This window comes from Ranitomeya variabilis, chromosome 8 (genome assembly GCF_051348905.1).
Source record: "Ranitomeya variabilis isolate aRanVar5 chromosome 8, aRanVar5.hap1, whole genome shotgun sequence".
NCBI classification, from domain to species: Eukaryota; Metazoa; Chordata; class Amphibia; order Anura; family Dendrobatidae; genus Ranitomeya; species Ranitomeya variabilis.
In genome coordinates, this window is record NC_135239.1 from 214150208 (window position 1) to 214162580 (window position 12373).

The 12373-nt window shown below is 47.7% G+C and overlaps 1 pseudogene; it reads right to left on the minus strand.

Annotated features, from left to right (window-relative positions):
- Positions 1 to 1766: 1766 nt before the first annotated feature.
- Positions 1767 to 7661, minus strand: LOC143788856 (olfactory receptor 1J1-like; annotated as a pseudogene).
- Positions 7662 to 12373: the final 4712 nt, after the last annotated feature.

Here is a 12373-nt window from a genome sequence, read left to right on the forward strand (position 1 = left end):
TCCAAGAGGGGAGTGACCCCTGAGCACGGACCTCCAGGAGGGGAGTGACCCTGACCACGGACCTCCAGGAGGGGAGTGACCCCTGAGCACAGACCTCCAAGAGGGGAGTGACCCCTGAGCACGGACCTCCAGGAGGGGAGTGACCCCTGAGCACAGACCTCCAGGAGGGGAGTGACCCCTGACCACGGACCTCCAGGAGGGGAGTGACCCCTGAGCACAGACCTCCAAGAGGGGAGTGACCCCTGAGCACGGACCTCCAGGAGGGGAGTGACCCCTGAGCACAGACCTCCAAGAGGGGAGTGACCCCTGAGCACGGACCTCCAAGAGGGGAGTGACCCCTGACCACGGACCTCCAGGAGGGGAGTGACCCCTGAGCACAGACCTCCAAGAGGGGAGTGACCCCTGAGCACGGACCTCCAGGAGGGGAGTGACCCCTGACCACGGACCTCCAGGAGGGGAGTGACCCCTGAGCACAGACCTCCAGGAGGGGAGTGACCCCTGACCACGGACCTCCAAGAGGGGAGTGACCCCTGACCACGGACCTCCAGGAGGGGAGTGACCCCTGAGCACGGACCTCCAGGAGGGGAGTGACCCCTGAGCACAGACCTCCAGGAGGGGAGTGACCCCTGACCACGGACCTCCAGGAGGGGAGTGACCCCTGAGCACAGACCTCCAAGAGGGGAGTGACCCCTGAGCACGGACCTCCAGGAGGGGAGTGACCCCTGAGCACAGACCTCCAAGAGGGGAGTGACCCCTGAGCACGGACCTCCAAGAGGGGAGTGACCCCTGACCACGGACCTCCAGGAGGGGAGTGACCCCTGAGCACAGACCTCCAAGAGGGGAGTGACCCCTGAGCACGGACCTCCAAGAGGGGAGTGACCCCTGACCACGGACCTCCAGGAGGGGAGTGACCACTGATCACGGACCTCCAGGAGGGGAGTGACCCCTGAGCACAGACCTCCAGGAGGGGAGTGACCACTGACCACGGACCTCCAAGAGGGGAGTGACCCCTGAGCACAGACCTCCAGGAGGGGAGTGACCACTGACCACGGACCTCCAGGAGGGGAGTGACCACTGACCACAGACCTCCAGGAGGGGAGTGACCACTGATCACGGACCTCCAGGAGGGGAGTGACCACTGACCACGGACCTCCAGGAGGGGACTGAGCTTCTTTGAAGATACATACAAACTTCTAGCGTCCCCTTTTAAACTTATCTCCGAATGTTAGTTCTGCCACCAGCTCATCCATCAGTGCACACGTACAGCTCATGCAGCGCCACCTCCAGGTCCCTGCGGCTCAGGCTGCAGATTCGGGATTAATTAGTGTCCCCTTCTGCGGACAGTCAGCAGAGGCTCCTCTCTGCCCTGCCAGTACGCCCGTATTCTAGCGTCGCCATGTCTCAAGGTATGATGATACTTTAATTATTATTGGGACTTCCCTTAGATGTGATGACATGCATAAGACCTTCTGGTTCTGTTGCTTAGAGGATGCACTAGATAGGGCCTATATTTATTCATATAGAGCATATATGGCCTTTCCTCTTTAGCATATTTGCATTTTGCACCTTCTTATTCATTGCGGGCATACTGACCAGGCTAGCCATGTGACTCCCTTTAGTGGGATTGTGTTATGTCATCTACACCCCATCACGTTTTTTCTATTTATCCCATTACTGTTTATTTTGTCTCATAGCATCTGTTTTTGTGATCTATAATAAAATATTTTGTATTTTTGCATTAAACCCCTGCTTCTTGTATGGATTTTTCATAGGATCTTATCAGCCATCAAATATTTTGTTGGTTTTTTATTTTTTGGTCTTCTTTTCGGGTTTTTTGCACCAATGATATGTCCGTCCCGGATTAGTGTATAAATCACAGTGACCACTCGGTTCAATGTAAGAAGATTACTCGTGTTAGGAACAGATGAGACGTACAGGTGGAGAAAGCTTCACGTTTTCCATCACTGGTGCAGATCATTAGCGCTGTGCTAAAAATGATCAGATATGAGTAAAATGCGGTGACGGAGGCTGCACCCCAACAGCTAATAAGACTGGGACATTGGTGGGAACATCAGCACAAGAGATCAAGAACAAATCGGGTAGATCACAAAAGAAATTCTGGGACCAAAGAACATCAACTTATACAATATAGAGCATCGGGAGGAGGAAACCAGACGACCAACTCACAGACACTACCTGAGTGCACCTGCTCCAGGACATGACCGGGGAGTAATGGAGGGGATGACAGATGGCAACATGACGGTTGTAAGACATGGAGGACAACAAGAAAGCCTCAGAGCACCCGAAATAGATGACAAAGAACACTTGTGCTATACAGTCTGGGAGAGAGAGGGACCAATGTTGGGTGGTGAGGCTAAAGAGCATCCTCGGAGTAGTCACTGATGAGTAGGACATGTCCAAGAATGCCAAGTTTCCAAGAAAGAAATACATTGGTGTGTGAAGATGACGGCAAGTAACTACTAGGAGGATGATCAGCCTGTGGCACTGCTGAGGGGTTATGGAAGCCCAGGTTGCTTTAATAGCAGCCTTCAGCTCATCTGCATTGTTGGGTCTGGTGTCTCATCTTCTTCTTGACAATATAGATTCTCTATGGAGTTAAGGTCAGGCGAGTTTGCTGCCAATCAAACCCAGTGATACTGTTGTTTTTACACCAGGTATTGGTACTATTGGCAGTGTGGACAGGGGCCAAGTCCTGCTGGAGAATGACATTTCCATCTCCAAAAAGCTTGTGGGCGGAGGGAAGCATGAAGTGCTCTACAATGTCCTGGTAGACGGCTGCGCTGACTTTGGTCTTGATAAAACACAGTGGACCTTCACCAGCAGATGACATGGCTCCCCGAACCATCACTGATTGTGGAGACTTCACACCAGACCTCCAGCAGCTTGGATTGTGGCCTCCACTCTTCCTCCAGACTCTGGGACCTTGGTTTCCAAATGAAATGCAAAATTTACTTTAATCTGAAAACAAGACCTTGGAGCACTGACAACAGTCCGGTTCTTCTTCTCCTTGGCCCAGGTAAGACGCTTCTGGCGTTGTCTATTGGCCATGAAGACCCATCTCTTCCGACAAGCCTACAACCTGCAGTAACCACCGATCGACCAAACCGCTGCATGACCAGCTCTATCCTCACCTACTGTATTCTCACCCATCCCTTGTAGATTGTGAGCCTTTGCGGGCAGGGTCCTCACTCCTCCTGTACCAGTTATGACTTGTATTGTTTAAGATTGTTGTACTTGTTTTTATTATGTATACCCCTCCTCACTTGTAAAGCGCCATGGAATAAATGGCGCAATAATAATAAATAATAATAATAATAATAATGAGCGGCTGACACAAGGAATGTGACACTTGTAGCCCATGTCCTGGACACATCTGTGTGTGGTGAAGCAATGACTCCAGCAGCAGTCCGCTCCTTGTGAATCTCCACCACATTATTAAACGGCCTTTTCTTAACAATCCTTTCCAGGCTGCGGTTCTCCCGGTTGCTTGTGCACCTTTTCCTACCACACTTTTTCCTTCCACTCCACTTTCCATTAAATAGTGTTAGGGTCGTGACCGACCCGTTTTAGGTTTTAAATGCATACAAATTCTACATACATTTGTTTATTGCATCAAGACTTTTTGACTTTTTCAGGAACTTATTTTTAAACAAAATACAATAAAATAAAACTATTTTACTAATTTGTAAAATGCTCTTATTAAAATTATAACATTTGTGTTGTTGGGGTCAATTTCGACCCAGGTCTAATATAAGAGTAAAAAAACAATAACAAGTCCCAAAACTGAACTCATAAACACAGTATAAACCAACAGCCCACAGCCAGCTCGACCTCCAACAACTTGAGTTAGGGACATGTCCAGGCATCTATGGCCAAACCAGCTTAGAGTTGGTACTTTGCAGAGTATACATCTCCAGTTCACACATGCAACAATGAGGAGAAGATTTGATGTAAGCCACATTCTGGATTATATCTTAGATGATAATGAATCAGAGGACACACAGCAGCAAACTGATACAGATGAACAGGTTTCTGAGGAGGAAGATGATGTGGAGTATCACCCGGAAGACACAGACAGTTCTGATCAGTCTGATGAGGAGGTCACTGGCGCTGAAGCTGCTCCCGCTGAAAGATTCAAATCCAAAAGTGGCGAGATCAGTTGGAGCTCAGTACCTCCAGATGTACATGGCCGGGCAGATGCTGCAAATATCATAAACATGACCCCTGGGATCACAAGGTTTGCTGTGACAAGAGTAAGTGACATCAAGACATGTTTTGATCTGTTTATGCCACTGTCAATAAAAAATGTCATTATTGCTAACAAACCTTGAAGGAAAAAAAGTCCACGGCAACATGTGGAATGACCTTCATGATGATGTCCTGGATGCCTACGTTGGTGTTCTTCTCCTTGCTGGAGTGTACAAATCCTGCAGTGAGGCCACTGATAGTCTCTGGGACGCATCGACAGGCAGGAATATTTTCCGGGCAACAATGTCACTTCAAAAGTTTCAAATGATATCAAGAGTCCTCAGATTTGACAACAGAGACACCAGAACAAAATCTGACAAACTTGCTCCCATCAGGGATGTTTGGGAGAAATAGGTGCAGCTCCTTCCACTGATGTTCAACCCAGGGCCAGAGGTGACAGTAGACGAACGTTTTCTCCCTTTCCGCGGAAAATGCCCCTTCCGGCAATGCATGCCAAGTAAGCCAGGCAAATACGGCATAAAAATCTGGGCAGCCTGTGATGCAAAAACTAGCTATGCATGGAATCGACAGATTTACGCAGGGAAGTCTGCAAGCGGCATCCCTGAAAAAAACCAAGGGAAACGTGTAGTCCTCGATATGACTACTGGACTGCAGGGTCACAACATTTCCTGTGACAATTTTTTTTACCAGCTATGACCTTGGACAAGAACTTCTCAGGAGGAAAATCACCATGGTGGGCACAGTGAAAAAAACCAAACCTGAGCTGCCCGCTGAATTGTTGCAGATGAAGGACTTTCCTCAAAGTTTGTTTTTACAGACACCACTGCTGTTTCATACTGCCCCAAAAAACGACGGAATGTGGTACTGATGTCCACACTTCACAAAGATGCAGCTGTGTCATCAGGAAGTGACAAAAAGCCCAGAATCATCCTGGACTATAACAAAAACAAAGGAGGAGTGGACAACCTGGACAAGCTTTCTGCCACCCACACTGGCCAGCGAATGACTGGGAGATGGCCAATGGTTGTATTTTACAACATCCTTGATGTGTCAGCATGCAATTCATTTGTGTTGTGGACCCACATTCACCAAGGATAGAATTCAAAGAAAAAAAACAAGCGGAGGATGTTTCTTGAGGAACTAGGAAGATCCCTTGTCAAGGCGCACATTGTCCAAAGGGAACGAGTGCCCCGAGACCCAGCCGCTGCAGTCTTGGTCCGACAACTCCAGAGCTCAACAAGTGCTTCGTCCACACCCACAAAGAGCATCATCACCAGCATCCTCCTCAACCAGGCCTGCCTCAACATCCACCACAACAGCCACAACCCCAGTGAGACCACCTGATCCTAAAAGAAAGAGGTGTCAGGCCTGCCCTAGCAATAAGGACAGAAAGACAAACACATCGTGCTTCGCCTGCAAACAATACCTCTGCAAAGAACACACAAAAAGTGTCACTTTTTGCCACACATGTATCTAAATACTAATGCATCTAAAAACTAGTACTTGATTTCTGTTGATTTGATTTGATTGACTGTTGTTTGTTTGTTTGACCTAGAAAAGCTACTTTTTATCATTATTGCTATTAATGTTAATATAATTTTCATCTTTTATTTGTATTAAAGTTCTATAAAAAAAAATCTGTTTTTTACCTTTTTCATGAAGTAGTTAGATATGGGTCAAAATTGACCCGTAACACCATAGATGTTACTAGAGTTAATAATATAAAATATATATGTATGTATAATTTTTTTACATTTAAGAAATGTGTTCTAAAACCCTTCAGTAACAGTCAGGTAATATAACAAACTTTTTAAAGTTTATATTATTCTCTTGAGGTTCATTTGACAATATTTTTATATTGAAAATGAAGGGTATGCTCCCAAATGAAAGGCCCAGGGGGGCCACAACAAAAATATTAAAATCAATCCTTCCATGGATGAGAAACCCTAACAAGGTACCTAAGAGGTAAGAAACAAATTGGATCATAAATAACTGTTTTTAGGGTATCCTAGGGGTGATTGAAGACACGGGTCAAAACCGACCCGTTAACATAAGAAAGAGTAACAGAAAGCTAACACTAGAGGAAGGCTAATCTGCTTGGATACAGCACTGTGTGAACAGCCGGCTTCTTTAGTAATGACCTTTTGTGGCTTCCCCTCCTTGTGGAGTGTGTCAGTGACGCCTTCTGGACATCTGTCAGGTCAGAGTCTTCCCCATGATTGTGGAGCTACTGAAACAGACTAAGGGACCTTTATAAACACTTAGGAGTCTTTATAGGTGTTTTTTGCTAATTATTCTAATTTACTGAGATAATGACTTTTGGGTTTTTATTGGCTGTAAGCCATAATCATCAACATTAACAGAAATAAACACATGAAATAGATCACTGTGTGTAATGACTCCATAGAATATAGGAGAGTCACTTTTTATATTGAAGAACTGAAATAAATTCACTTGTTTATGATATTCTAATTTTGTGAGAAGCTCCTGTACTAAGAAGGGACCCAGTGAGCACCAGACGGTTGCTTTGATGAATCACTATGGATGATCCTAATCCTTCTCTTCTCACTTCTTATCTCTATGGCACCTCACCATGATACATTATGTGGATTCCTGGATACAATTGTCACAAACTCTCAGCGAGGAGAAATTTGCAGTTTCTATGAGCCGTCCGAGGTCTTGAAAACCGGGCTGAAAGGGAACAAAAAATCTATAAGAAGGTCGCACCGATTCCTCTTTATTTACAGATGACTCCATTGTCCCGTGACCCTCAACTGTGAATATCTGCAGCACCGAGCCCTGAGCCTCCATCCTGTGTACGCAGCACCTCGCCCCGTCCTGTGTACCCAGCACCTCGCCCCATCCTGTGTACCCAGCACCTCGCCCCATCCTGTGTACCCAGCACCTCGCCCCGTCCTGTGTACCCAGCACCTCGCTCCGTCCTGTGTACCCAGCACCTCGCTCCGTCCTGTGTACCCAGCACCTCGCTCCGTCCTGTGTACCCAGCACCTCGCCCCGTCCTGTGTACCCAGCACCTCGCCCCGTCCTGTGTACCCAGTACCTCGCCCCGTCCAGTGTACTCAGCACCTTGCCCCATCCTGTGTACACGGCACCTCGCCCTGAGCCCCGTCCTGTGTACGCAGCACCTCGCCCTGAGCCCCGTCCTGTGTACGCAGCACCTCGCCCTGAGCCCCGTCCTGTGTACACAGCACCTCGCCCTGAGCCCCGTCCTGTGTACGCAGCACCTCGCCCTGAGCCCCGTCCTGTGTACGCAGCACCTCGCCCTGAGCCCCGTCCTGTGTACGCAGCTCCTCGCCCTGAGCCCCATCCTGTGTACGCAGCTCCTCACCCTGAGCCCCATGCTGTGTACGCGGCACCTTGCCATGTCCTGTGTACGCAGCACATCCTGTGTAGGCAGCACCTCGCCCCATCCTGTGTACCCAGCACCTCTCCCCAAGCCCCCGTCCAGTGTGCTCAGCACCTCGCCCCGTCCTGTGTACGCAGCACATCCTGTGTCGCTCCGGCTCCTCCCGTCATCTATGATCAGTTCATGGCTCCGCTGAGAGTAGTTGTCTTTTGCACATTTCCAGTTCTGCTTGGAATCGCTCTCTGCGCACAAGTAAGAATCAATCTTGTATTATTACATCTCGCCTCATTAGGTGACCCCAGGCCCCTCCGCAGCGCGCTCCGCTCTCCGCTCCGCAGCCCAATTACCCAGGACCAATAGCTAATAAATGGGTGCAAGCCGCAGCAATATTTCCGATGATCAGGATTTCACACCGGGTCACTCAACGCAGGAGAGGAGCCGCGAAAGCCGAGCGAATGCAAATGCTGCGTCCTCCGGAGACAAAGGAGACGAGTGAGGGATGGAGAGCGCCACTTCATACATCTCCTGCCGCCCGCGCAGCTCTGAGCAATGAGCGGTGTCACCGGTGCAGCGAGCATTCGCTATAAGGTCACCGGTGATAGATCTGCGGCTGCCAGCGGGCAGATGGATGCCTCCAGGACTCGGCACACAGATTGGCAGGGGCACCTCGCGTCCAGCCGAAAGCATCGGGGGAAGGAAGGGGAGGCCGTAATGGGAAGACATTTGTTTTTTGGCTCAAGCATCATGATTGCACATAGCTCCATAACTCACAGTCACTCACAGCTCGTACGCGCGACGCCGAGAGGGGAAACCGCGGATGGAGGGCGGCGAAGGCAGCGGAGTCCGGGCGCATGGAACCAAGCGTAATCGCTGAATAATGAAGAGTGCCGCAACGTTCCCGCAGACTTTGGCCTCCATTCATCAATTGTTCTGGGGTTTGTTTTTTTTTCAGATTTCACGGCAAATTTGTCAAAATCGGTGCATTTCCAATAATTCAGAGCATCTGTAGAGTAAAAAGTCACACAAACCTTCCAATGAGCTATAATCCGGCACCCAGGGGCCACAGGGGCCACGTCATCATTTGCATTTTTTATTTTGTCACTTTTCCTGTTTTTTTTATGGTATTCGTTTATAGTTTTTGTGCGCAATTCTTCAAACCGTTCACACGCGGTTCATGAATTGTGCGCAAAATCCCAAATTCTCTTTATTTTTCTCTTCTTCCTTCTTAGCACAGAAAGTCTCACGTTGCTCTAAAATGTCGCAGAATTGACATGAACATAAAATGAGCCCAGGACGTCGCACGTTTATATTTAGTGACTTTTTGAAGAGTCGCAATTCCTGAATCAGAAGAAAACATCTACAAAAACATAAAGACGAACATTAAAAAGAAAAAAACCAGGTGAACACAAGTGAGATGGCGCAAAGGAAAAAAAATGAGGTGCAAGTGAAAAGCAGGCAAAAAACATGGAGATCTAGACAGAAGACGGTGCAATGAAGGGGCCCCGAGGTTGCGGCTGCAGAGCTGTCACTGAGGGCCCGGCGACCGCTTCCCTCGTTCTCGGTGTGTATCACTGAGAGCTTTGGAGCAGACCTCGGTGATACGTTCGGCGCAGTGAGGAGCCATTTCTAGAACTTGTTTTTGCAGCCGCTTCTTTACTGGTCCGGGATTATGTGAATATTTCATGTTTTGTATCATTGGGACATGAAGAACAAACTGCATAGAAAATGCGCTGAGCTAAAAGCAAACATTGTGCCTCGGCGGCTTCCCACCGCGCGCCCGCCGGACCTGACACAGATCCTACAGCCGATGTATGGAGGCCGCTGTCTGCAGCGTGAAGGTTACCGGCTGGAGGTAACAATGCAGATAATATATGGAGGCTTTTAGAGTCTGGCAGCGGACGATCGCGGCGGCTGCATTTCATTAAGGCAGAGGTGAGACTAAGGTGACCATAATGTAATATTTGTACAATGTGAAGACAAATACAGCGCCAGCCGCCTCCTCGTGATCCGCCGCGCTCTTATTGACGCTGCTCATTTGCCGCCACTTATCCCGTTATCCCATCATCTGCATTTGGCCTCCTGGGATCTCGCCTCCGAGACGCCGTCTATCAGTTCTCTCACATCTGTCCGTGTCTGATTATCTGATAACCCGATATTATTACCCAAAATGCAGCAGGATGTTTGACAGGTTCAAAAAAACGGATTCAAGAAATGGTGGAGAAAGTGAAGCGCCAGATGGTTAAAAAGCTAAAACCATAAGGCAGGTCAAAATGGAGCATTTGTCTAGTGGCTGGAGACAAGCTGTCATGATGGATCCCAAACATGGCACACAAAGACATGAGGCATTCCTGCTCTCCTGCCTCCATATGGGATGTATTCAGAAGCAGCAGCATGAAGGACATTATACAACAGTACTGAGCAGTGTAGCTGTGAATCCGGCACAGGGCTGATAAAAAAGACCTTACTAAAATGCAGGAGCATGGAGGACATTATTGCTACAGTTATGAGCTGTGTAGCTGTGAATCCAGAACTGGTGTGATATAAAATACTTACTAGAAAGTGGCACTTTGGAGGACATTATGCAACAGTTCTAAGCAGTGTAGCTATGAATCCAGCACTGTTGTGAGATAAACACTTACTAGAAAGCAGATATTATGCAACAGTTCTGAGCAAACAGCTGTGAATCCAGGACTGTGTGACATAAAAAAAAACTTACTACAAAGTAGCAGCAAGGCAGACATTATGCAAAAGTACTTAACAGTGTATCTGTGAATCCAGAACAGGTATGAGATAAAACACTTACTAGAAAGTGGCAGCATGGAGGACATAAACCAACAATACTGAGCAGCATCAATGTGAATCCAGCACTGTTGTGAGATAAACACTTACTAGAAAGCAGCAAAAAGGTAGACATTATGCAACAGTACTGAGCAGTATAGCTGTGAAACCAGCACTGGTGTGAGATAAAATACTTACTAGAAAGTGGCAGCATGGAGAACATTATGCCACAGTACTGAGTAGTGAAGCTGTTAATCCAGCACTGTTGTGAGATAAACACTTGCCAAAAAGCGGCAGCATGGAGGACATTATGCTTGGATCAGTGTTTCTCAACTCCAGTCCTCAAGACCCACCAATAGGTCATGTTTTCAAAATTTCCTTAGTATTTGCATAGGCGATGGAATTAATGCTTGAGCAGGTGATGAAATTATCACCTGTGCAATACGATGGAAATCCTGAAAACGTGACCTGTTGGTGGGTGTTGAGGACTGGAGTTGAGAAATACTGGCTTAGATGAACATTTTCTAGAAAAAAAGCAGCAAGAAGGACATTACACAGCAGTACTAAGCAGTGTTGCTGTAAATCTTTCTCGGATCTGGCTGAAAAAAGTGTGTTCCCATCCCCCACATAAATGAACGAGTGACATGAGATCTCCAGAGTGGATGGAGACCCCCAATCTGTGAGATCCTGCAGTAATTGGACTTTATGGCTGAATCCTGGTCCGGTCCGGACGAAAGATAAATGGAATATTAGTCGCTCATAGTGCAATCGCCCTCATTACACAACCTCCAGAGTCAGATGCTAGCGATCGGGGAGCGGCCTGGAGGCGTCACCCGGAGTCCTGTAAATCTCACCATTTATGCCGCATTGGCGCTTCATGCAGAATTGCCCTCGTAAAGTAAAAATAACGAATTTATGGCGCAGAGAAAGGTCGTTAATGTGCAGAGAATAAAAAGATCCTCAAGGAAAAATGTAACGAGAGATTTACTGGAAACACGCGGCACAAAACTGCAGCCCCCGTCACTGAGCGCACTCAGCGGGGAGTCGCTCCAGGTCCACAGTCGCAAACAGGCGAAATTCAGGTTTAATAAGAGACTCATAAAAGCTGGGATTAAAGTTTGTGATTCAGAACAAGATGTAAAAACAACAGAAAAGCTGCGGAGAGCGGAGCCGTCACTGCGCCGCCGCATTACACCCACTGTTATAGCGTCACGTAGCGCCCTCTGCTGGACATGTGCGGGGCTGTGCGTCACTTCCCTGCGCAGAACATGTTATAAACATAGAAAAATCAAAAGAGGAGACCAAAGTCCTGTCCTTATGGGGGGCGGTGGGGTTCATCCTCTCCGACATGACATGTGACGTATCGGATCATGGAGTCAGGTTACAGCCGGATTTATTCTCACCGTCGTCGTCCTCGGTGTCGCTGCTTATTGACTCCTCCTGGTAATTAATTGAGTCTTTGTATTGATTCTTTCAGAAGGTGATTATAATAATGCAATCTGCAGAAAGCGAGATCTAAGAGGAGGCAACATCATAAGATCTGGGGTCAGGACGCCGGCAGCACGGAGACGGCCACGGTGGAGGTGGAGACGTGCCGGGTACCATCCCTGCCACAATGTATCGGTCTGGAGGACTGGATACAATTGTAACAAACCTTCAGCTATGAGAAGGGTGCGGTCAGTGACAGCAAGCGGATGTACTGACAATCTTCAGCAATAAAACACAAAGGCTCATTTCACCATTTTCTGGAGTAACAATTGTTCCAATAATGATTTATAGTTTTCGCTTTTTTATTATTTAAGTTGTAGACTTGTAACTTTTCTTGGCTTTAAGTCTTCATCTTAAAATCCAGTCTAATTCATCACTTTTCAACATTTCCCAAACTTTTTGCTCAGTTCTCTTTGCGCTCCCTAATGGGGTACAAGAGGCTCCATGTATCATTTGTGGTTTTTAAATCACTTTTTTAACTTGTGTTTTTTGCGCCAAATCTTCAACCCG